Source organism: Canis aureus, chromosome 12, assembly GCF_053574225.1.
Source record: "Canis aureus isolate CA01 chromosome 12, VMU_Caureus_v.1.0, whole genome shotgun sequence".
NCBI lineage: Eukaryota > Metazoa > Chordata > Mammalia > Carnivora > Canidae > Canis > Canis aureus.
The window spans coordinates 18,383,873-18,408,165 of record NC_135622.1 but is presented as its reverse complement, the minus strand read 5'-3'; the positions used below and the strand labels follow the sequence as shown (position 1 = coordinate 18,408,165).

Genomic DNA, 24,293 nt, shown 5'->3' with positions numbered 1-24,293 from the left:
TAAGATTCTCTCCCTCTGCTTGTCCCTCCACATTATCCCTCTCTCTCTAAAGTCAATCGATCAGTCTTTTAAAAAACCCAAATATCGTAAATGGAAAATAATGTTTTATTTTAATGGGTAAGCAGCATATTTATTGATCCATTGTGTCTTTATGTTTTTTCTTTCCCAAAGTTAAAGATAAGTAATGTGGTAATAACTTATAAGTTAATTTTTGTACCTCCACCCACAAAAATTGAAATGTAAAATTTTGAAGACAAATATTTATTCCTTTAATTTATTTTTTTTTCCTTTTCCTTGACTTTGTGTTTAATAGGTCAAAAACACTGTAATGGTATGTTGATGTATTAGACATATTACTCTAGAAAATAATGAATTCTTAAAGCCCGTATGTATAATAATTTTCATAGTCTATGAATATTCTCTTCTAATAAGCCATTGCTTTTTCATTTCTGTTCTTTTTATTTTTCATCTTCCCTTTGAAAACATCAACTTGTCATATTCTGTTCACTTTAGCATATCTACGCTACTCTCTCTCAATTTATTTTTATCTTCTTAAAAACATTTGTTTTCTCTACCATTTTTCTAAACATTATATATGTTATTTGTCTCTAAATTACATTGAAATTCCATTTAAAAATTAATTTTTAAAAAATTTAATTAATTAAAATTAATTTAATTTTTAAATTATTTTACTCCTTTTTGTGTTTCTCTTTTAAATTTATTATTTTATCTAATTTTTTAAAACTATTCATTGTGTTGTATACTCTGCTTCTGATTGATGGGGTATCATGCTCTGTTGTTATCTACTCGGTATGTCAGTTTTCTGGGTTTTCATTCTGAAGCTTCCTTTGAGTCATATTCAAAGGTAAGCTTGTCCCCCAAATCATGAAGAAGCTTTTATTTTCCTTTTTTCCTAAAAATTAGGACCAGTTATTAGTAGCTTTCTGTCTTTTGTTTTTACTCATCCTTAAAGAATGTACAGACAACAGATTTGTCCGGTGTTCAAATATGAATGGATTTCCCTTTTTTGTACACTTGTGTTTTGGATAAATTTTACATATAGGTATATACATGATTTCAGTGTAGAAGATGGGTTGCTATGAAGAGCTCCTTGTTTGTAATAGATATTAACAATATTTCCTCTCTTATTCTGAGATAGTATCATTCTCTTCCATGACTGCTTGGTTCTCTATATTCTGAAACAGTGTGTAGAACAAACAAATCAAAAACAAACTGTAGTTCCCTTACTGAATTTCCATAGTATTTTTCCCTTTTTTGCTCCTGGGTAACCTATGCAGGCTTTGCCTGTGTATAGATGCTGCATTGTATAACTAGCACTGACTCATCCAATGGGCAAGGTCTTGCTTGGGGATTGCAGCTATGAACACATTTTAATTGATTTTCTCCATCTGCTTTTCCCACTTGTGCCAACATAGAGAGTCAAAGATACGACTGGGCAGGAAAAATTAAAACAATTAATTTTGAATAGATTTTCCTTTATGTAGGCTATAAGCTTCAATTAATGTCATTTTTACTTCTAAAAAAAATGACAATTCTGAGATATCTCTTTAGTTAGAATTTCTCCCATTGTCTTAATGTGTATTTTTATGAAATCTGGTCTAGATTAAATTAGGGATTCTTATTGAGATACTAATTTAAAATAGAAACTCTCAACTGCATAGTTTCTATAATATGACATTCTCTCTTGCCAGAGTATTTTATCAATATATATACATATATTGGTGGAGGTGGAGATTTATAGTGAAGGAAAACTGCCAGTTGAGAGAAAAAATCATTTATGTTTTATATAATGTTAAAGTAGCAGATGCTTAAAGGCCAAAATATTAGTTAACATTTAGTATGTTTAGTATGTTTTTAATTAATTAGATTAGTTTTATGATATTATGATTTTAAATAATTTTTTAGTTAAAAAGAGTAATGATTAATAGTTAAAATTAAAATTCTTAACTAACATCTCTTAAAAGCAATTCATAAAAATTACTTAGAATGATTTATTAACAAACTTTGACTGCCTTGTGTTTTATGCATTTAAAAACACTTTTTGTTTTACTAAGTTATTCAGTATGAAGAATAGAGACTAACTAACTTCTTAAAAAAATCTAGATTTTATTTTTAAATTTTTCTTAAATATTTTACTTATTTGGGAGAGAAAGATAGAGAAAGATCATAAGCAGGTGGAGAGGTAGAGGGGGAAGCAGGTCCCTGCTGAGCAGGGAGCTGGATGCCTGATGTGGAACTCGATCCCAGGATCCTGGGATCATAACTTGAGCTGAAGGTAGATGCTTAACCAACTGAGCCACCCAGGCATCCAAAATTCTTGAGTTTGATTTCCATACCCCAGCTGAGTTTACATGGCTGAAGCAATTCCTCAATTCAGCAGATTCACAGTATTCTTTCTTCTCTGTCAATAGCAGGAAACATACAAGTTTGCCATATACAAGATTATAATCTTTCCAAAGTTTATTAGATTATAATCTTCCTATCAACCACATCCAGGGCAGTTTAACGTGCCATGAAATATAAAGTTAGACATATATAATTCATGTAAGAAAACTGTTATTTATATTTAAGGAAAATATTTTGTTTTATTTTGTCTGGCAGTGCAGACTTCTCTGTTACTTCTTTAAGCATAGATTCACATTCATTTTATAGTGTTGCCGCCCAGTAGGGCTTGTTTTATCCTATGTTGTGAAGATGGAGATATATGTATTTGGCAAAAATTGCAAGGCTTACAATATCTAAAAGTTTGTGTTTGCTTGTCCTCTTCTATTTTAGACTATCAGGACCTCTTTTTAGTATTTCTCCTTCTTACAGGATGTTTGTAATGTTTGCTTGCAATTACTCATGCTTCTATATTTTTATGTTTCTATTGGCTAAATAGAATTTTTAAAAATTTTGTGTTGGGGTGGAATTAAATTTACATAGATTTAATTATTCTCAACAGTCATTTAACAAGGCACTAAGGCATTTCATTTTATTGCAAGTTGAAAATAACCCCATTTTTTTAAAGAAAATTTGTGCTAGAATGCTCATGGCTAGGTATTGGAAATGCCGACTGCAGGAAAATAAAAGGGCAGAAAAAACCCCACAAAATATTATTAGAATAGATAAAGTTTTTCAGCCTAGTTTTGTAGCTATCAGGGGTTTATATCATTTGACCTTTAGTTAAATACTCTGAGCCTCCAGGAATAAAGGCTCTATAGTAGCATTAAGTATTATTGCTCTTATCTTCATCATCTAAATGCAATCTTTAAACTACTTAAGATTCACCTCTCACTGTTGGACACTTTCTTTAATATCTCTGTAATTGTAAAGAGGACTTTGATGAGTGTATTAAGGTTTCCCTAGCTTCTGAGTGAATTGCCTGTTTAGTGGTAGATAAGCAGAATTCAAGGACTGTTGAGATTATCAACATTCAGTTTCCCTTGATTTCTTCATTTTCTAATTTCCTTAAAATCCATACTACTGTGAAATTGTGTAAGCAAGTGCCATGTTAGGGCAGAAAGAACACAGAAGGATTTAGGAAACAAATTCCATTCCTGACTTCATCATTAACTTTGAATAGGATCTTCAGAAAAAGTGCCTAATCACCTGCAGAATGGAGTGACAGCGCCAGAGACTATCTGGCTTGGAATATTGGGATTATTCAAGATCGTATTTTTTTTATTTTTTATTTTTATTTTATTTTTATTTATTTTTACTTTTTTAATAAATTTATTTTATTGGTGTTCAATTTGTCAACATACAGAATAACACTCAGTGCTCATCCCATATTTTTATTTATTTATTCATGAGAGACACAGAGAGAGAGACAGAGAGAGAGAGAGAGAGGCAAAGACAGGCATTGGAAGAAGCAGGCTCCATGCAGGGAAGCCTGATGTGGGACTCGATCCCAGGTCTTCAGGATAAGGCCCTGGGCTGAAGGAGGCACTAAACCGCTGAGCCACCCAGGCTGCCTCTCGAGAACGCATACCATGCTTACTATGTATCTATTCATATTTCAATGATTTGCTGACATTTTAGAAGAATAAATATATCACCTGTCCACATGGAATTTTAAATATAGTTGTCTTTTCATAAGGAAAAGACATTAGATTGAAAGAGAAAAACATTAAACATTTGCAATAAAACTGTATAATTCATCAGTTTAGATAAGCTTGGATTTTTCTAGGATATGTAATCATCTGACTTTAACTAATACTAATAGAATATTATTCCCTGGGACAAGGAGTACACTATGATAATTATTAATAGATTATTTTGTGCACCTTTTTTTATTTTTTTATTTTTTTATTTTTTTTTTTTTTTTTTTTGTGCACCTTTTTTTAAATAAAAGATTTTACTTATTTATTTGAGAAAGAGAGTGAGCGAGAGTGAGAGCACGAGCAGGGGTGGGGAGCAGAGGGAGAGAGAGCTGAGCAGGGAGCCTGATGCCAGACTGCATCCCAGGACCCTGGGATCATGACCTGAGCCGAAGCCAGAAGTTTAACCAACTGTGCCACCCAGGTGCCCCCATTTTGTGCACCTTTGATATATTCATTACTATAGGTATATCTTCTTCCCATGTGACACATATCCCGGGGAAAAACTCAGACAATAAGTAGCTATTATCTATAAACTCCTAAAGGGTGAGTTTTACTTGTTGGACAAAGAAAGGAACACAGTAATACAATATCAGAATCCACTTAAGCAGTTGCAAGACACTGTTTTACATATGTAGGGAACAACACAAGGCTAGACTCTATTAAAAACAAAACAAGACAGTATGAATAAAGTTGTATATAAACAATCAAAAGTTGTTTGAGAATTCATCTGCATTTTATTTTTAACTATTTCATGGAGCATGACAAAAGTTACCTAAGTCAGGGGTTCTATCTCACCCATTTGCATGTACCTGTCCACAATTGAAAGGCTAATGCTGATATATAATATATATAATTTCTGTCATGCTTTTTTTTTTTTCCCACCTAATGAGAACTTAGCAATTAGGAACAGTTGCAAATTGACAAACCTATTACCTAAATCACAAATCAAATCAGTCTTTTCATGGTCAAAGCTGGGCCACATAAGAGGTTGATATGTGAAACTTATTTCACCCCTACTAATTCTAAATTTACCTTTATAAATTTGTTTAATTAACGAATCAAAATTTCAGACATGGTGGCTCACAGTTCTTCAGTAGATGTTTGAAGATAGCAAGATGAGAAAGCACTAGTATTGCCCAAATTGTGATCTATGGAAGCTTTAGTCAAGAAATCTAGAATGTAAAGGCACTTGAGTGGCTCAGTGGATTGTTTGCTTTGGGCTCAAGTTTTCATCCAGGGGTCCTGGGATCAAGCCCCATCTCCTTCTCCTTGCTCAGCGGGGAGTCAGCTTCTCTCTCTCCCTCTGCCCCTCCTCTCCACTTATGTGCTCTGTCTCGTGCTCTCTCTCTCTCAAATAAATAAATAAATAAATAGATGAAATCTTAGAGAGAAACCTTGAATGCAAAATGTTGCAGCCATGATGGAAAATAATGTGGAGATTCCTCAAAAATTAAAAATAGAACTACCATATGTTCCAGCATTTCCACCTCTGAATATTTATCCTAAAGAACTGAAAGCAGTATCTTGAATAGATCATCACATGCTCATGTTCATTGAAATGTTATTCACAATCGCCAAGAAATGAAAAGAACCTTAAGTGCCCATCAGTGGATTAATTGAAAAAGAAAATCTGGCATATATACAAAATGAGGTACTAATTAGCCAGGGGGGGGGAATGAGTTTTGACATCTGTAACAACACAGATGATCTTTGAGGGCTTTATTTTAAGTGAAATAGTTTAGGGGAAAATAAATACTGTATGATCTCACTTACTGTATGTTCTCACTTATATGTAGAATCTAATAACGCTCAACTCAGAAACAGAATACATTGGTTGTTGCCAGAGGCTGAGAGTTGGGGAAAATAGGGAAATGTTGGTTCAAGGGTACAAACTTTTTAAGTAGAATATGTTCTGGGGATATAAGAAATTATAAGAGGAATTACTTCAAGGGATCCAATAGTATGATGACAGTAGTTCACAGTATTGAATCCTCCACTAGAGTGTTGCTAAGAGAGTGGATTTTAAATGTTCTTACCATAACAAAAGTAACAAACTAAAGTTGAAATTATGTAAGGTGAAGGATATGTTAACTAACCTCATTGTGGTAATCATTTTGATACATATATATATATATATATATATATATATATATATATATATTTAATCATTACATTGTACACCTTAATCTTTATACAATATTAAATTTTAATTTTGTCTCAATACACGAGGGGGAAAAGCTAAATTAAAAAGAAGAAAATATGGTGCATATATATAAAATGAAATATTAGTCAGCAACAGATAGAAAATTCTCACATATGCTTCAACATGGATGAAACTTGAGGACATTATGCTAAGTTAAATAAGCCAATCATAGAAAGTAAAATATTGTGTGATTTCACTTATTTGAAGTATTTAAAATAGTTGAACTTATAGAAGCAGAAACTAGAATGATGGTTAGCAGGAACTGGCTTAGGAGGACGGGGAAGTTGCTGTTGAGTGGATATAGAGCATCAGACATTCAAGATGAAAACTTTCTAGAGATCCTCTGTACAATGTTGTTCACTTAATTCACAGTACTTTATCATCCACTTAAGAAATTGTTAAGAGGACAGATTTCATGTTTAATGTTAGGTGTTTTTTTTTAACACAGTAATAAAAAATAGCTTTGAGATTTAAAAATAAGTGACTTATTAGGTGTTTCAGAAGCTGGTTCCAATTCTTATTCACACCTTTGGAAATTTTGGGAGGTGAAGAGAGGGCTAGAAAAATGGGAGACCCTTAACACAGAAGCTTGGCTAGTTACTAACCTTCTCACTGCAAATCCTTCTTAGTAAAATAATTAAGCCTTTAAGAAGTCTTGAAATTATAAACTCTGGAAACACTGTTATAATCTTCAGAAATCATGAATAATTTGAGGTTCTGGAATCCTGAGGATCATCTTGCTAAGTGTGAGCTGCTTACAGACTTTCACAATATCTTACATCATAAGAAGCTCTGAGCATGAGATTCTGGAGTGAAACATTATAGAGAGGAGTGAGACATTATGCAAACATTAGCCAAATGAAATTGACATTGATTTCAGATGAAATTCTTCAACCAATTATAAAGGAAATTATTAGTGAGTACCCGAAAGAAAGAACACATACCACTCAGTTTCAATATGGGTTCACACAAACTAAGTCACGTCAGACTAATTCAATTTCTCCTTCTAATAGGGTTAGTAGCTTAATAGATCAGAAGATATTAGAGACACTGTAGACAAGGTCTGGATTTCAGCCAGACATTTGACAAGTTTTCTCATGTTTTCTTTGTTGACAAGATAATTGAAATGAGCTGGATTTATGAGCATTTTCTACTTAAAGAAAATTTATAGTAATGTGTAAACTTTAAAATATTAAACTAAAAATAATTATTTATAACTTTTAATGTGCAAGCCACTGCCATGTGCTTTACATGTATGCTCTAGCATTCTCAATTCTCATAATCTGTGAAATATTGGACACATTCTTCAAGTTAGATAACTGAGGTAAAGGAAGATTAATTACTTAGTATAAGTTCATGTGGATAGTAATTGGCAAAGCCGGAATTTGAACCCAGTGCATGCAACTACAAAACCACACCCCTAACCACTATGTGATGGGCCACCTGACTTATTCTTACCTCAATGCAATATGTTTAATTATAGCAATGAGAATATAAAACATATATTAATTGGTTTTGGCATAATCTGTATCTGAAGTAATAAATATTCTGAATGATATAATAAACATTATAGGTTGCATCTTTGAGTTACTTTTCCCTGGCTACTGTAACAAATTCCCACAAACTTAATGGCTTAAAACAACACAAACTTATTATCTTACAGTTTAGTAGGCTTGAAGCCCAACACAGGCTTGAACCCTTCCATAGGCTGTAATGGAGGATTTGTTTTCTAGCTTTTTCTAGCTTCTATAGACTACCTGAACACTTTGGCCATGACCACATTACATCTCAAAATCAAGTAATGTTACATCTCTCCATGCCTTGTTTCCACAGTTACATCTTACCTTGACTCTCATCTATTTCTATTTTCCACATTTGTTATTATTATATTGAGTTCATCCAAATAATCTAGGATATCCTCCCTATTTTAGCATTAGCTGTTTAACAACCTTAATTCCATCTGCAAATCTAATTTCCTTTGTAACCTGGCATAGTCATAAATTCTGGGGATTAGGAAGTCAACATCTTTGAGTGGGCTGTTATTCTGTCTACCATACTCCTTATAATTAATTATGTATGTCATAACAACAAAATTTAATTTTGTCATTTGGTAATCATTGTTTTTTTCCTTTCCATGATAATTTGCATGAGTTTACTAGTGCAATTTCTAGTTTAATACGTGCTTTTACAAAGGACAGCTTAAAAATGTGTATTCCTCTTCAGAATATTCGAAACAACTTTCATAAGACCCATAAAAGTTGAAAATTGTTGAAGCTGAATAATGGATATATAGGAGATTTATTATATTAGTCTACTTTTGTATATATTTAAATTTCTCAGTAATAAAAATAAAAAATAGATTCAGAGGTTTTATTAGACTCTATAATAGTCATATCATGAGAATAATCTAAAAGCAAGTGCAATATGTACTAAAGTAATAGAATTGTAAAATATAGTCCAAAAGAGCAGATGATCTATAGTATTATAATGGTTAAACAATAATTGATTTATGATATCCACTGTTGAGTACTACAAAGGAAAGAAATGTAGACAAACAAATACTAGTTCTAGGAGAGTGATTAAAATGGTCAATGAATAGTAATCTACATAACTTGGTCGAGAGAATAATATTTAGCTTGGAAAAAAAGCTGGAGTATTATCAAGTATTTAAAGAATCATCATGGTTTAAAAAAAAAAAAAAAGTAAATTTATTTTCCCTGGATCCTAATACAACAGATATTTAGGAGATCCATACAGAGAGCTTTTGGTAGGGTACCTGGATGGCTCAGATGGTCAAGTGTCTAACTATTGATTTCAACTCAGATCAAGTCCCATGTCAGGCTTCCTGCAGGGCATGGAGCCTGCTTAAGATTCTCCCTCTACCTCTGCCCTTTGCCTCCATCCCTGCCATGTTCTCTCTCTCTTTCTCTAAAAAGAAGAAGAAGAAGAAGAAGAAGAAGAACAACAACAACAACAACAACAACAGCAAGAACAGCAAGAACAAGAAAGAAGAAAGAAAAAGAAAGAAAAAGAAAGAAAGAAAGAAGAAAGAAAGAAAGAAGAAAGAAAAGAAAGAAAAGAAAAGAAAGAAAGGAAGGAAGGAAGGAAGGAAGGAAGGAAGGAAGGAAGGAAGGAAGGAAGAAAGAAAGAAAGAAAGAAAGAAAGAAGAAAGAAAGAAAGAAAGAAAGAAAGAAAGAAAGAAAGAGAAAGAAAGAAAGAAAGAAAGAGAAAGAAAGAAAGAAAAAAACAGTTTTTGGGGTCTATGATAGTCTTGAAGGACAATGAGTTTAATGACCTCATAAATTGGATCTTAGCAACCGTCTCTTTGTTGGATTTCAAATGTTTGTAGTTCTTTCTAACCTAGACTTAGAATTTGGTGATGGATAAATTTTGACCCTTTTAATTAGTAATAGCCTCCAAAGACAGGCATTACATTCTAATTTTTTTTTCAGTTTTACAGAACCACCATTGCTTATTATAATCACACCAAAGAGTTTAGAGAAGTGAAATCTCATTGCTTTGAGCCAACTTGCAAAGGGCACTTGTGCATCTTACTGACTAAGGGTAGTGGGCTGTAATGCTTCAGGTGCTGAAATACTAAGCCCATAAGGGTGGTCGTGGGAGGAAAAAAAAAAAAAAAAAACAATAGATGCCAAATGATTTTGAGCCAGAAAGTGGTGGAGTCCATATGGCGTGCACTACTTCCTAACCTGACTTCTACAAACTGGTGAAATAAGATATTGTGGATGGGGTATTTATATCCCCCACATATATCTGGGACTTTTCTCTCCAGCTATATTGGGATGACTTCCCCTTGGCTCCCTTTGAATATACCCTGAAATTTGTATTTTTGGCTTTTTACTTTTCTTGTGAACTCTTCCCATACACCTTTATGTAGTTTTGGGAAAATATTCTCTCCAGGGACATTTAGTGCTCTAGCACCCTGATTTTTCTGGCAATCACAGTCTTTTAGCTCTTGCTATGAGATACTTGATGAATGAAAAACATATTTGAGGAGTGCCAATCAAGCATGCATAGAGATACATATGGTGAATTTTTAAGCTCCATCCAGCTGTCACAGGACAATATTACATGCAAGGAAGATGTATTTGATTTAATAAATGGTGCTTAAAGTCCTCATTTGTGCATAAATTTGATATTTTTATAAATGTTTCACAGGTATAATATCTTTTCATTGTTACAAGAACTGCTGAAAAAGAAAAAGTGTCATAAGGAAACTAAGGAGATCCAACTCTCTATGCCCAAGGTCACATTGCTGGTTAAAAGTCAGCAGGGCTTTAGAGGTGCTACTACTATGCCACACTCATCCTGTCAGACAGGAGGAGAATCGGGCTTTGAACCTTGGACTTCTAATTATAAGTTCACTGCTCTTTTCACTATGCCATGTGACCTTTCCAAGTAAAATGCCACATCTTTCCAGCATGATAATTAGCTTTCAGTGTGACTTTGAGGCAGTGATTCTCCCCAGGGGGAGAGAGAGAGAGATGTGGGATGAGGTGGGAGGGGAGAAGAGAAAAATCCCAAATGAAACACTCCAGTTAACCCTAGCAAATGAATTTGATTTATTTTTCTTATAAGCCTAATCAGAGTTGGAATTAACCTGAAATGAATAGTTACAGTTTTCTCATCTTGAGTTTGCCATATAGTGCTACTTTTTAAAGTACTCAGTGACATTTTAGAGTAAATATGACAAGCAAATGTAAATGTAATTGCACAAGTCATATATGGTGTGAGTCATTTGTAAAGTTCACTACGAACGAGCTATATTGTACGGAATCCATTTGTCACTTAAGAAAATGAGATCATCTGCTTTTACATATGAAAAGAGGAATTTAACAGTGCATTAAACTCAGTCCAAGTCAGAAAATGTCCAAATTACTACTCCCCAGTGGTTTGGGTTCAAATAACATAACCATGAGGATATTCCCCATTGACTCTTCTCTTGCCACATGCTGGTAAGAAAAGGAATGGAACATACGAAGTATATGTTTTAATATTCTATGGTGTTTGAGAGGGTATCTGAATAAAAGACAGATGGATATATCTTCTGTTTAGCTTCACTATTTTATGTCTCTATCCTATAAATTTTCATACTATACAAGTTCTAATTTCCTGTGAGATAATATGCAATTAGGCAAACAATGATTTTCTTTGTGATGTGATTGACCAGATCAGAGATAGAAAGATTAAAACTTACACTGAACTACAACAAAGTATTCTTCATTGCCATACAGACACAGGTACTAAAAGCTGAAAATAGTAAAATTTATTTTCCCAGAAAATAGACTCCCTGTGCCATTGTTGCTATCTGTAATTGGTTTTGAATATAACTGTTTCCAAAAAGTGAAAGTATGGAACAATGAGGTATGTGCCACATTACAGAAAACTATTTCAAAATGCACATTTTGGATTATCCCTTCTGCTCTGACATGTGTGCTGTAGTTGTTAAGTCACTGGGCTTGCCTATTTTGTTTTAAAGGTAAACATGCAAGATCACAGAACACTGATAGAGAATATAAAACTATTATATCAAGGACAAAGTGAAATAGGGCAACTAACATGCTTACCCACACCCTCCTCTCTTTATCTGGACTCTAAATTTGGCTTCTTCTCCTCATTGTTTGTCCTAGGCACTGTTGCACAACCCCATCCCATCCTTTACCAGGGAGAGCTCTTCTATCTTCTCGATGCTGGAAGATGTTTCAGTCTCCCATGTTCATTCCTGATTCCAAGCTTTTTCCTTCCATATTACTCCAGCAAGTTGGGTTGGGGATAAATATATCTTTAGAAAAAATATATATATATATATATTTAAATGTTATAGTAGTTACATGTCTACATATACTTCCTATGACAAAATTTCTTCCTTCCTCCTTCTTTGCCTCGTTGTTTCTTTTTTTTCTTTATAGGTTTTAGCATATTATGTATTTTTACATGGAATGCTTGCCTGAGAATCTGAAATAGTCAATGTGGAAACTTCTAGGCAAATAAAAAAATTTAAAAAATAAGAACACAGGCCTATTTTAATGCGTAGAATTATAATCTCATGGTTAGTGTAAAGAAAAATATGGAGCTTTTAAATAAACAGACTTAACTCTAGGAGTAGTAGCTGAATGCAGATTTAGTACTTTTTTTTGTACTTTGATTCTTTTGCTTATACTGCTTATATATAAGTCAGTTAACACTTCTCAACTCAATGGCTTTTGTGTTTCCCATTTACCTCCTAGCTTTTGAAAATCAGTTCTTTCTTTCTTAAAGCCTTAACAGGGAGAGGTTTGTCATCTATTTTTAAGTATGTTTTATTTATTTATTTATTTATTTATTTATTTATTTATTTATTATTTATCTGTTTATTTATTTATTTATTTATTTATCTATCTATTTATCTATTTGTTATTTATTTAAGACAGAGCATGAGCAGTGGGATGGGGGAGAAGGAGAGGGAGAAGCAGACTTCCCACTGAGCAGGGAGCCTGATACAGGACTTCATCCCAGGACCCTTAGGTTATGACTTGAGCCAAAGTCAGACATTTAACCAACTGGGCCACCCAGGCACCCTGAGGATTGTCATCTTAAGTGTGGAGAAGTCCAGGGAAACTTATCCTAAAAGCTGAACACATGTAAATAGTTCCCCCCACCCCCCACCCCTCACCCTAGGCAAAACCTCTAAGAAAATCTCTGATTACAATTCGATTTGATTTGGTGTCACATTAACCTTGAGGGTCCATGAACTTTCTAATGCTTACAGTTGATAGCAGTTTACAAGATAGGCATTGTCACTCAGGCTGAGCAAAGGTGAACGAACACAGATCAGGTCCAGCATAAGGAGGAATTCATTTGTAGGTGCCTAGAGGCCCCTATCTTTCTGTAGATCTTCTGGAAACCACACAAGAGTTAAAATAGTTTTAAAAACCTTACTACTATTTATATAGTAGTAAGCCCTTTGAATTGATTTGTATGCTCCCAATTTTATTTTCTGGGGCATTTTTGCACAATAACATAGCCTACAGAATAATTCTGTCTGATTGTCAGTTATATTTTTAAATTATATTCAAGAACATTTACTGAGCTTCTATTGATTGCATCAGGCTATATTTGGTCCTATAAAAAAATCAACAACAATTAATTTAACACCAATTATGGAAGAGACTGATCAATGCCTTGGAGACAAAGGAGAATCAAAACATTATAGAATACCACCTTCATTTTACAGGATTTTATAACCTAGGTTAAAAGTTATAAAGAAATCCCTGCAGGAACAAATAATAATGCAAATCAATGTAGGTGGGTACTAAGTGTGTGGCACAGAGAAGGGCTGTGGAAGTTTTAAGGCAGGAGATTATTTATAGGCAGCTAAAGTGGCTTATGCATACATCAGGATGGCTTTAAAATGTCCTTAGCAACCATTTTCTTTTTCTTCTCTCCTCTTCTCTTCTCTTCTCTTCTCTTCTCTTCTCTTCTCTTCTCTTCTCTTCTTTCTTTCTCTTCTTTTTCTCCTCTCCTCTCTTCTCCTCTCCTCTCCTTTTCTCACTTCTCTTCTTTCTTTTTAAGACTTACGTTTTGATTTTTGGATACTACGTGATTTCCATCCCTGTTAGGAGTCTAGTACTCTTCCACATTCATGCACATCTTTGTGTCCTTTAGAGGCCCTCTCAGAGCCTGACACATGCAGTGGTACCCATGGTTAAGGGAACAGAACTCATGCACAGTGAGAGCCACCAAACCCTCATTACTCTTCATTTGCTTTCAGCCATACACTCTGTCAAGTTATCTGGGTTTTGGAATTTTAGGAAAGAAAGAGAGACCTAATGATAGCTATTTTTAGTTAACTTGTCTGTGACTCCCTTTATATTAATTTTAACAATTAGATACCTAAGCTTATCATAGATATTGTGAATGGCTCATAATATTAAAAATCCAAAAGCCATTTTAAGGTAGTAATATAGCCAAAAAATCCCTAAGATCTTGCATTTAGTATAATATCAGTAATAGGGTTTTTTTTTATTGTTTTGGGGGAACTTTTTTTTTTGTCAAAGCCCTTTGACACATTGTAATTTAGGTTTATTAATGTCACTTGAAATCACTGATTGAGTACCTAAATTTTAGTATTTGAATACATTAGAGAAAAAAAAAAAAAACAACACAGTGATATAAAGTATCCCCCAAACCAAACTGGAAGCATTTTTGTTGATTTTTTAAAAATTTTAACCATAAAAAATATGATTAAATGAGCAAATTTATCATCCAAACACCATGAACTTTATTGCACTTGTGATTTCACCATGCTCCTGTGCAGTTTGTGATATTTTGCCATAGGTACAGATACAGCAGAAAGCCAAAGCCATATTTAAAATCATGATGAACACTAAACCCTTGGGTTCCATCTTATCTAGATGCTCATTAACCTTTTTGTGAGATTGTTTGATCTGGTAATATATAGTGTGAGTAATAGAAAAATCTCCTGCTTTATTGCCAAAAAGCTTAACATCGTGCGTGCGCATGCATGCCTGTGTGTATGTATATTCACATATGAAAGAGGGAAAGAAACAAAAGAGAACAAGAGTATGAGGACTTTGAAAATACAAAATTTAATATTTTTTCCCTCAGAGTGAACATAAATGCTGCCAGAGTAATCAAATCAAATAATCCCAAGCATTATTAGCCTCTATTTTTAAGAGAGACTGAAAAAAAAATTTTTTGTGGCAGTCATTTCCTAAAAATTTTCTTATTACTGAAATAAGAAGTAGACATCCTGTACTTACCAGTAAAGAAAAAAATGCTGGTTACAGAACATTAAGACAAATAACTGGCCACGCATTTTGTCAAAGCAACACATAATAAATATGTAATTAGCAGTTTAAGCATTTCATAAGTTGATCTATTTCTTTTTTAAACTAATATTCTTTTTTAAACTAGTATTTTTTATTAATATTTTACTTATTTATTCATGAGAGACAGAGAGAGAGAGGCAAGAGATACAGGCAGAGGGAGAAGCAGGCTCCATGCAGAGAGCCCAATATGGGACTCCAACCTGGGTCTCCAGGATCACACCCTGGGGTGAAGGCAGTACTAAACCACTAAGCCACCGGGCTGCCCATAAGTTGATCTATTTCTAAACACCTTTAGATATCAAAACCAAAACACAAAACTGCAAAAAAAAAAAAAAAAAAAACCCTGTAAAAATTTATATTGCATCTTTTATGTACCAGCTTTCTTATTTTGCTTCTAAAGAGGAAGTATAACATTAGAACAAAGCATTATACTTTTTATCCTGCTTAACCGTTTTAAAAACCTTAAATCTAATTCCCTGAAATTTCTTAATTCACTATTCAACTTACAGGATTTTTTAAAGAATGACTCCCATCAAAAGTTTCCCCAAATATTAGGGTTATTTTTGTGTGTATGTGAAAGTGTTGTCCAGTTGAGATCAAATATTAGCCTATATTCTTCCTTCTGCTAAATTCATATCAAAACTAAAATAAGGTTTTGCCATAGTAATTATAAATTTAGGGTAATAGACAATACAGAGTAGAGGTCCATTTTCTTCAGGTGCTTATTCACTGCATAAGAATCTGAACTGTTGAAAATAAAACAGATGCTCTGAAAATTATCAGGCTTGTATTTAATTTATGCAGTTTTCCCATTAATAGCATTATCTATTTAACACATCCATTACATATCCTCAGTGTTAATTTAGGCAGAAAAAATGTAGCAACTTCAAAAGGAAATCTTCCATTAAATTAAGGATATTGACTTTAATGGATGTCCCAAAAAGACATGAAAATTAACAGAATGAAAAAACAAGTTGATTAAAAGTGGTCCCATTATAATTTGTTATGCCACATAGAATGAAAATATTAAGACGGAATTCACTAAAAAATAGTGCCAATGAAACTCTTTGTACTCTAAAATACATGACTTTAAAAGCTGTCAAATCATAGAATCTTATGTAAAAATATGGCTTTCTACAATTCTGAATAAACCTGTGTCTTGCAAAAAAAGAAACCTTGATATTTACAAGATTCATTTTGTTTTGACAACCAAAGAATTGGAAATGGTGATCAATTCACTTATTTAGTGACCTCACTTCATGGAAATTCTGTACCTTCTCAGAGATGGGTAAATTGCTACTCCTTTCTGTTCTCACTTTCTCTTCTCTCTGTATCCCTTACCTTCACAAATATCTATTATGTTCATCAAGTCGCTTGAAATTCTTTTTTAACAATTCATTCTTTTGGACATTAAAATCTTTCTATTTTTCAACACACTTCCATTAAAGTGCCAATATACCTGTGTCATCAACTAACAAACAGCCAAGTAAAAATCACTGGTGGCAAGGACTATCCAGCTAGGGTGGAGAAGGAGAAGCAAAGACACATGCAAATGGGCATAATATAGGGCAGGGAAAAGATGGCTTTACAGGATGAAAGGGAAGGTGAATTGGAACCAAAGACAAACTATCCTTTTTTTATTTAAATATTTTCTCTATCTATTTATTTATTTAAGAGAGAGAAAGAGTGAGTGCACATGATGGGGAGGGGCTGAAGGAGAGGGAGAGGAAGAATCTCAAGCATACTCTGTGCTGAGCGCAGAGCCTGACACGGGGCTCAATCCCATGACCTTGATATAACGACCTGAGCCTAAATCAAGAGTCAGATGCTCAACTCCCTGAGCCAGGAAGGTTCCCCAACAAACTATTCTTCTTTATGATATTGCATTTTTCTAGTTCAGCAATTTAACTCTAAACTTTTTCATCCACTGATTCATCTATTCTGTTTTATTGAATACTTATAATCTGATTGGCTTTGTATAGGCACTGGACATATAAAGATAAATATGAGAGAGTCGCAATTCATCTCATAGAATTAATGAACTATAAATGTAAATTGTTACATGCAATACATTTTCAATTATTCATTTATAATATGCTTACTGAGGGCCTTTCTCATACAGGACACTGGCTAAAGACGTCAAACAACCTTACTGTCTTTAAGGAGCTATCTAGTGAAAAAAGACAAAATGAATTATAAAAGGATATGTATGTCATGTGTTGATAAATATACTGAGAAAATAAGTTTTACAGAGGTAATAGTAAATATGCTTATTGAGAAGAGGGGAGGAATGGTTGGGATAGATTTCAAAAAAGAGTTGGAACATGAGCCTTCTTGAAGGAGGATTAAGAATTAACCAGGCAGAAAATTCTAGAGAAGGTTATGGATATTCTGGGCAAGAACACAATACAGTGGCTGGGAGATGTTAAACGGCATTATGTAGTCAAATAAATTTAAATGATATCTTATGTTTGAATTACCTGTGCTTGTAGAGTAAATATGCATAGAGCTTGATGGTGGAGGCGTGTTTTGGTGGGAGATATGAATGAAAAAAAGTAATCTGTTACTGGGTCATAGAATACTTTTAATCCTATAAGAAAACATTTGACCATCAATCAATAAAAAATAAGTGGTAGCAAACCATGGAAGGATAGACAAACAGCATAATCAAACGGATACTGCAGAAACATTGGCCTGAGTGGTGGCCTGGCAAATGAATTGGTGGAAGGTCAGCAATAGTCAGGAAGATCTTTTAGGAGGCTATTTCATGGTCTAGACTCTAGGTAGCTAATGAGGCATGAACTAAGAAAAGGAGATGGTATCAGAAATGTAAGTGGCCAAATAACAATGTGGAAGAAGAATAACATGGGTTGTAAAATGAGGATCCTTGAGAGTAAGGTTCCTTAAAAGGAGCAGACATTGCTTTCAGAAAATATCCTAATAAATTTTAATTCTACAGAGTCTTCCATTATACATTTATTACTACACAAAATTAGAATTATCTTTTTCAGATAGGGCATGTGGAGGAGAACCAAGCAAGGGTGACCTTATTTTCACATTCACATGACCACATTTCACATTTCACATTTTCACATCAGCCATCATGGGGAGACCTCTGTCTAAATAATCTCCTTTTAGTGGACACAAAGGAAGGGCAAAAGGGTACAGTTTCACAACCTTCCTGGGCAAATTGGGAACAAGACCTATTATTTTTATTTTTTTCTTCCAATTAAGCCCTAACTTTTCAATTTTCTAGGTCACTTTTCTAAGCTGTCCCTTTCTTTCTTAAAACCAGTGACCCAAATACATAACTTATCAAGGAGGAGGTTTTTACTTTTTCTCAAGCCTCCGCAGAGGGATGCAGATGAACAAGTGCTGCCTTATCTGTCAATCCAGACATTTACCACAGTTCAGATCTTAAGTCATCATCTTTTACTTTAGTGCATGGCTGTGGCCATATTACCTCAACTTCTGTCTGTCAGCAATCCCAAGTAGGAAAAACAGCTGAATCGGTGTGGGAAACATGGTCCTCCATGAAGCATCCATGTTGCTTAGTAACTAGGAAACATAATTCAGAATTTAAGGAACCAAGGTTCTAGGATTTTAGTCTAAACTCTTTCTACTGAAGTGCTGCTCCCATAGATAAAACATTTAACTAGTCAGTCTCTTTTATTATGTTTTGTTGAATGTTGTAAATATTTTTTATATAAAACATATGCAAGACAAGCATAGATTGAACAAAGCTCTTTGTGCTCTGAAAGAAAAAGAAATTAAAAAAGAAAAGTACTTGACAAAAGTCTTTGTTTACAAGGGAGCTCTGTATAATCATACTCTGTTTAACTAAGCACTTTTTTCTTTCATTAAAGTCATTAGTGATTACCAGCAATTGGTATATTTGAATTTCATTTATATTTGTTAATGGTACCAGCCTAGAATGTCTAGCAGACACTCCGATTCAGTACGTTTCATGTAATGTCTTCCTTAAATCAGTGAATGATTCTCATTAACAATATAATGTGCTAATTGCCTTCCTTTACTTTGTCTTTTCACTATCATTTTATCTCTCTGTTCAACATATTGCCAGTAACCTAGTCATATTTACTGAGCCTCTTTTATGTGCTACCATTTTTTTTTTAAGAGACAGAGGTTGGGGAGGGGCAAAGAGAAAGGTAGACAGAGAATCTCAAGCAGGCTCTACAACCAGAAAGGAGCCTGACATGGAGCTTGATTTCACAACCCTGAGATCATAACCTGAACCCAAATCAAGAGTTGGACACTTAACTGACCGAGCCACCCAGGCACCACCATATGCTACCATTCTTAATAAATTATGGGTCTATCTAAGTAGGTCCGTGGTGTCCTGTTTTGCAAAGTCTAGTTGGGGAGATGGACATTGAATTAACTAACCCTACAAATATATGTATAATCACACATTGTAATAGTTAATTTGAGTGAAAAATACTAGAAACTGTGAAGAATTTATAACAAGAGAATCTAAAATAAACAATGGGAAAAATGAAGCATTGGGCAAGATGCCCCAGAAGAAATAAAATTTGAGGTGGAATATGGAAAGCAAGTAGAAAGTAAGAAAAGGGAGGAGAGAAACAGCTGCAATGGAAGGAATCAGTGAATACAAAAGTTCAGTGGTTCTCACTGTAGGCCTTGTTAAACCATACATTTCTGGGGCACTTGGGTGACTCAGTGGTTAAGCGACTGCCTTCAACTCAGGTTGTGATCCCAAGGTCTTGGGATTGAGCCTGCAATGGGGTCCCCGCAGGGAGCCTGCTTCCCCTCTGCTTGTGTTTCTGCCTCTCTCTCTGTGCCTCTCACGAGTAAATAAATAAAATATATTAAAAAAAAAAACACATACATTCCTGCACCCCACTGTAAAGTTTATGCTTCAGCAGATCCAAGTCAGGGCCCAAGAATTTGCACATATTGCAATTCTAACAAGTTTTCAGGTGACCCGGCTATTGCTGGGCTGGAGAACATACTTTGAGAACTGCTAGATTAGAGAATTGAGGAAAGGTCATTATGGTGAGTCCATGGTTAACTGTGGAAGAAGTGATTGGAGAGACAGAAATGTAGAGAAAAGACAGATGAATTAAGTTCTTAAAATACTTTTTTTTTCATACTTTTAAGAGCAACTGGGCTAACCTTAGTGGATTTTAAGCCAGGAACTGATGTGATCACATCTGTCTTTTTAAAAAAAATCCCTGGGTACATCATGTGCAGAATGAATTGAGGGGGAATAAGAGGAATGTGTGGTGGAAAAGGCCATTACAACATTATTCCAGGAGTTCAGAGGAGAGCAATGGGAGGGTGATAGGAATGGCAATGCGAAGATTATACAGTTACAAGGGATAATCAGTAGGGGAAAAAACCAGTAAGGCTTGGTAATAAATTCAATGTAAGAGTATTGGACAGAGAAGAGTGAAGAATGATTCCAAGAATTCTGTTTTCTGGTTTCCAGATTGTACTGTGTGGTACTATCCAGGGAAGAAGATTCTTGAAAGAAGTACAGATTGAAAGTGGAGGTGATAAAAAGGGAATTATATTGTGGATTTATGACATTGAGGATTTTTGGGGTTTTTTGTTTTGGTGTTTTTATTTTTATTTTTATTATTATTATTTTTAGTTTTTTCCTTTCTTTTGGTTTTTGATGTGAGGGTTTTTTTTGTTTTGTTTTGTCGTTTTAGGGGAAATGTCAAATGCTCATTTGGATATACTTGGATTTAGACTTGGAGCTGAGATGAGAAGTATGTGCCAAGAATAAAACTTTGAAAATCGTTATCTATTTGATGGAATTTGGAGTTTCATGTATGGATTACATCATCAAAGATTTAAGTATAGAATGAGATTACAAAAAGGCTTAGAACTAGTTGAAGGCAACAAAACTTGATAGCAAAGAATATGAGGTGATGAAGGAAACTGAGAATAATAGAGATGTAGGCAGAAAAAAAAGAATACAGTCGTATTGAGATACCTAATCATTTTCTAATGAACTTTTATTTCATATTATTTTTCCACTTCTGAAGATGTTTAAGATCCTTTACTTGACATCAGTGCTCTGATGTTTTATTGGCATCTACTGAAACTTTTTCTAATCTTTTAAATTATCTTTTTGAAAATTCTAATTGTCTGGTAGTATGATCTTATAATTAATAGTCCACAGTTGGATATTTTTGACTTGAAAGTGGCATTGTCAATAAATCTGCTGGAAAAACAGTTCTAAACAAGAACTCACAGGGCAAACTGGAATATATGGTCTCTCTACATTAATCATAGATTGGATCTTCTAGATCAGTGTTTTAAATTTTCTATGATATTTTCTCTTATTTTCAGTTGCTTCATTTTCTACTTTTTGAGGGATTTCTTCATTAATAGTTGAAATACTAAAAAGCTTATTAGGAGATTTTCATGGGGACATTTGATTCCTATGGCTTTATTGGACGAAGATTGGGAGGATAGCAAGGCATAACTTTTTGTGGGAGGATTCTTTCTCTTAGCAAATATCAGTATTTCAGTATTTTTGTTTGTTACCTCCAGATAATGCAATTTATTCAGCCATCCTCTAGTGTCCGGTCTATTTTCCAGAAGATTGTGAGAGAAGAGAGAGTTTAGCTCATGGCAGCTTGCACTCCCCCATGGTTCAGCCTGATGCCTTGCCTCTGCACACCAATGGGCCACTTCATCCATATCCAGAGCCTCTGTGTCTCTGTCCACCTTGCAGAATTGTCCCTCTGTTTCCTGCAATCAGAAGGAGTAGGCCTTTCAAACGATTTTAGCACCAGTTTCGCACTGTCTACTATCATTTCTGTTGGACCCTCTCAAGAGATTGGTGGAACAAATAGGCCCTTTTCCTATCAGAATCTTTTCTGTAGACCCTTGGGATATAAATTCCTCCCCTCTGCTAAATCATTTATGACTCTCTGACTTCTTTGTTTTCCAGAAATCAATGGTAATATTATTTTGCTCTGGACGTCTATTTACATTTTTACATTTAAAATTTACTCCACTTGAAATGTATTTTGCAATATAATTAGGTAAAAAAAAATTTCTGTTAAATAATCAGTTGTTCTAATGCAATATATTTAATTATTCATTATTTTCTCATCAATTAATGATCCTACTTTTTTTATAGACTAAAGGCTTTATACACTTCCTGGGGTTTGAAAAGATTTTTCTCAAGGTTTCCTATGTATTAAATCAAATGAAATTATATGAAAACTATGTATCATGTTACTTTGAACATGCTGCTATTATAGTAGACATTACTATAGTGTTTCCTTCTCAAGTACAATAATTAGAGTTGTTAAAATACAACTTTATAAAGATGCTGAACAAGTAGAAAGTAGAAGAAAGCTTTGCATTTTGTATCATTGTTCCATTTTTTTTCTCTCTTGTATTGAGCAGAACCTCTCCTTTGTCCTTTTCTTAGCATATTATGATGACATGACTCCCTTTTAATTTTAAGGCTTTCTCAATTTATAAAAGCCATTCACTGTAACTTCTTTTGGTGAATAGCTCATTATATTTTCTAAGACCCTGTTGTTTTACCATCTTTGAAAACAAATAAAAATGACACTCCTAAACACTCCACTAAAACAAATTAGATTTATTCTGAAGAGCTCAGTGAACAACATTTTGAATGAGATCCATAATGGGCTTTTTAATTAAATGAATATAGTCATTTCATAGAGGCAATTCTCATTAGTAGAGCAGTATTGAGATGACCGTTTCATCCTAATTGTGCTGTGTGTTTATATAAGGGGCCTCATTTTAGGGTTGGTTTGAATAGATTTATATCCAATCATGTCTTGACACTTAGTTCACATTTGAAAGGTAAATATTTCTGCTTTTCCAAAGACATATAGTAAATAAAACAATAGAATAAAATATTTTTCCACTAATTTTGTATTCTTTTATTTGAATTAGATGGAAGAGAAATTAGATATTACATATCATCTTCTATTCATTACTTGGCTTTTCTTTTATTTCTTTCCTTTAGTAATGGACTAAATATTTGTGTCTCCTAAAAGTTCATTGTATTGAAATCCTAACTCCCTGTGTGGTGGTTTTGGAGATGGGCCTTGAAGGAAGTAATGAAGGTTAACTAAAGACTTAAGGGTGAGTCCCTGATCTGATGGGATTAGTGTCCTTGAAAGAAGAGACACCAAAGGGCTCACTTGCTCTCCTTTTCCACATTCATAAATGAATGAACCAAAGTAAAGCCGTGGAGGCCATGTGCAATAGAAAATGCTGTAAACTGCAAGCCAGGAAGTCTTCACCAAAAACCAACCATTCTGTACCCTGATCTCAAACTTCCAATCTCCAGAACTGTGAGAAAATGAATTTCTATTGTATAAGCCACTCAGTCTGTGATATTTTTAATGGCAGCTCGAGCTGCTAATGTACTTTGTTATGTACAGCTCTGAAATGCTAATATTCTGAGTTGTTGTGAAAGTGGATATGTAAATAATGGATGCAACCTCCAAAGACAGATATTAAAGAAGCATGAGCTTAACATATCTTTCCACAAGTTTGAACCTGCATTACATGAAGTGTCTTTATTGTATAGATACCATTAGGACAAGGTACCAAGAATTGTTGGAACATTTTACAAGTGGAGAATGGGACTCCAAGTAGAATTATCAAGATATAAAAATATATATGTAAATGACTTTCTTCTGTAGAGTGCAGCATGAAAAGTTGGAATGAAGAGTAACTTTCTGGAAGTGGCTGGTGGGGGTGGGGGGTGACTTAAAACATACTACCTCAGCTAGGTCATTGAGGAGAACATCCTTAGTGATATGTCATCTCAATAGTATGTACTCTTGGTATGATGTGATATTCCTGCCTAAAACTCATAATCATAGTTTAACTATGAGAAAACCATCAGAAAAACCCAAATTGAAATTTAGTCTACAAAAGATCTGACCAGTACTCCTTGAAACTGCAAAGGTCATCAAAAACAAGGAAAGTCTGAGGAACTGTCATAGTTTAGTAGATAGAGTCTAAGGAGACAAGAAAAATAAATGATATGATATTCTAGATGGGATCCTGGAATAGGTAAAAGAATATTAGATAAAAATTAAAGAAATGCAAATAAAGTATGAACGTTAATGAATA

At 34.0% G+C, this 24,293-nt stretch overlaps 1 protein-coding gene and 1 long non-coding RNA gene across 11 annotated transcripts in view; one reads left to right on the top strand and one right to left on the bottom strand.

Moving 5' to 3' along the window:
- LOC144280715 (uncharacterized) overlaps window positions 1–18,728 on the bottom strand; it is a 106,144-nt gene extending 87,416 nt beyond the window's left edge. For all 8 annotated transcript variants that reach the window (XR_013349111.1, XR_013349113.1, XR_013349114.1 and 5 more), the window contains exons 1-2: window positions 18,625–18,728; window positions 11,993–12,112 (exon numbers count right to left, since the gene is read on the bottom strand). This is a non-coding gene — a long non-coding RNA (uncharacterized LOC144280715). The remainder of the gene's footprint in view (window positions 1–11,992; window positions 12,113–18,624) is intronic.
- LRRTM4 (leucine rich repeat transmembrane neuronal 4) overlaps window positions 1–24,293 on the top strand; it is a 698,247-nt gene that overhangs the window by 222,219 nt on the left and 451,735 nt on the right. The gene's annotated exons all lie outside the window — the stretch shown is intronic.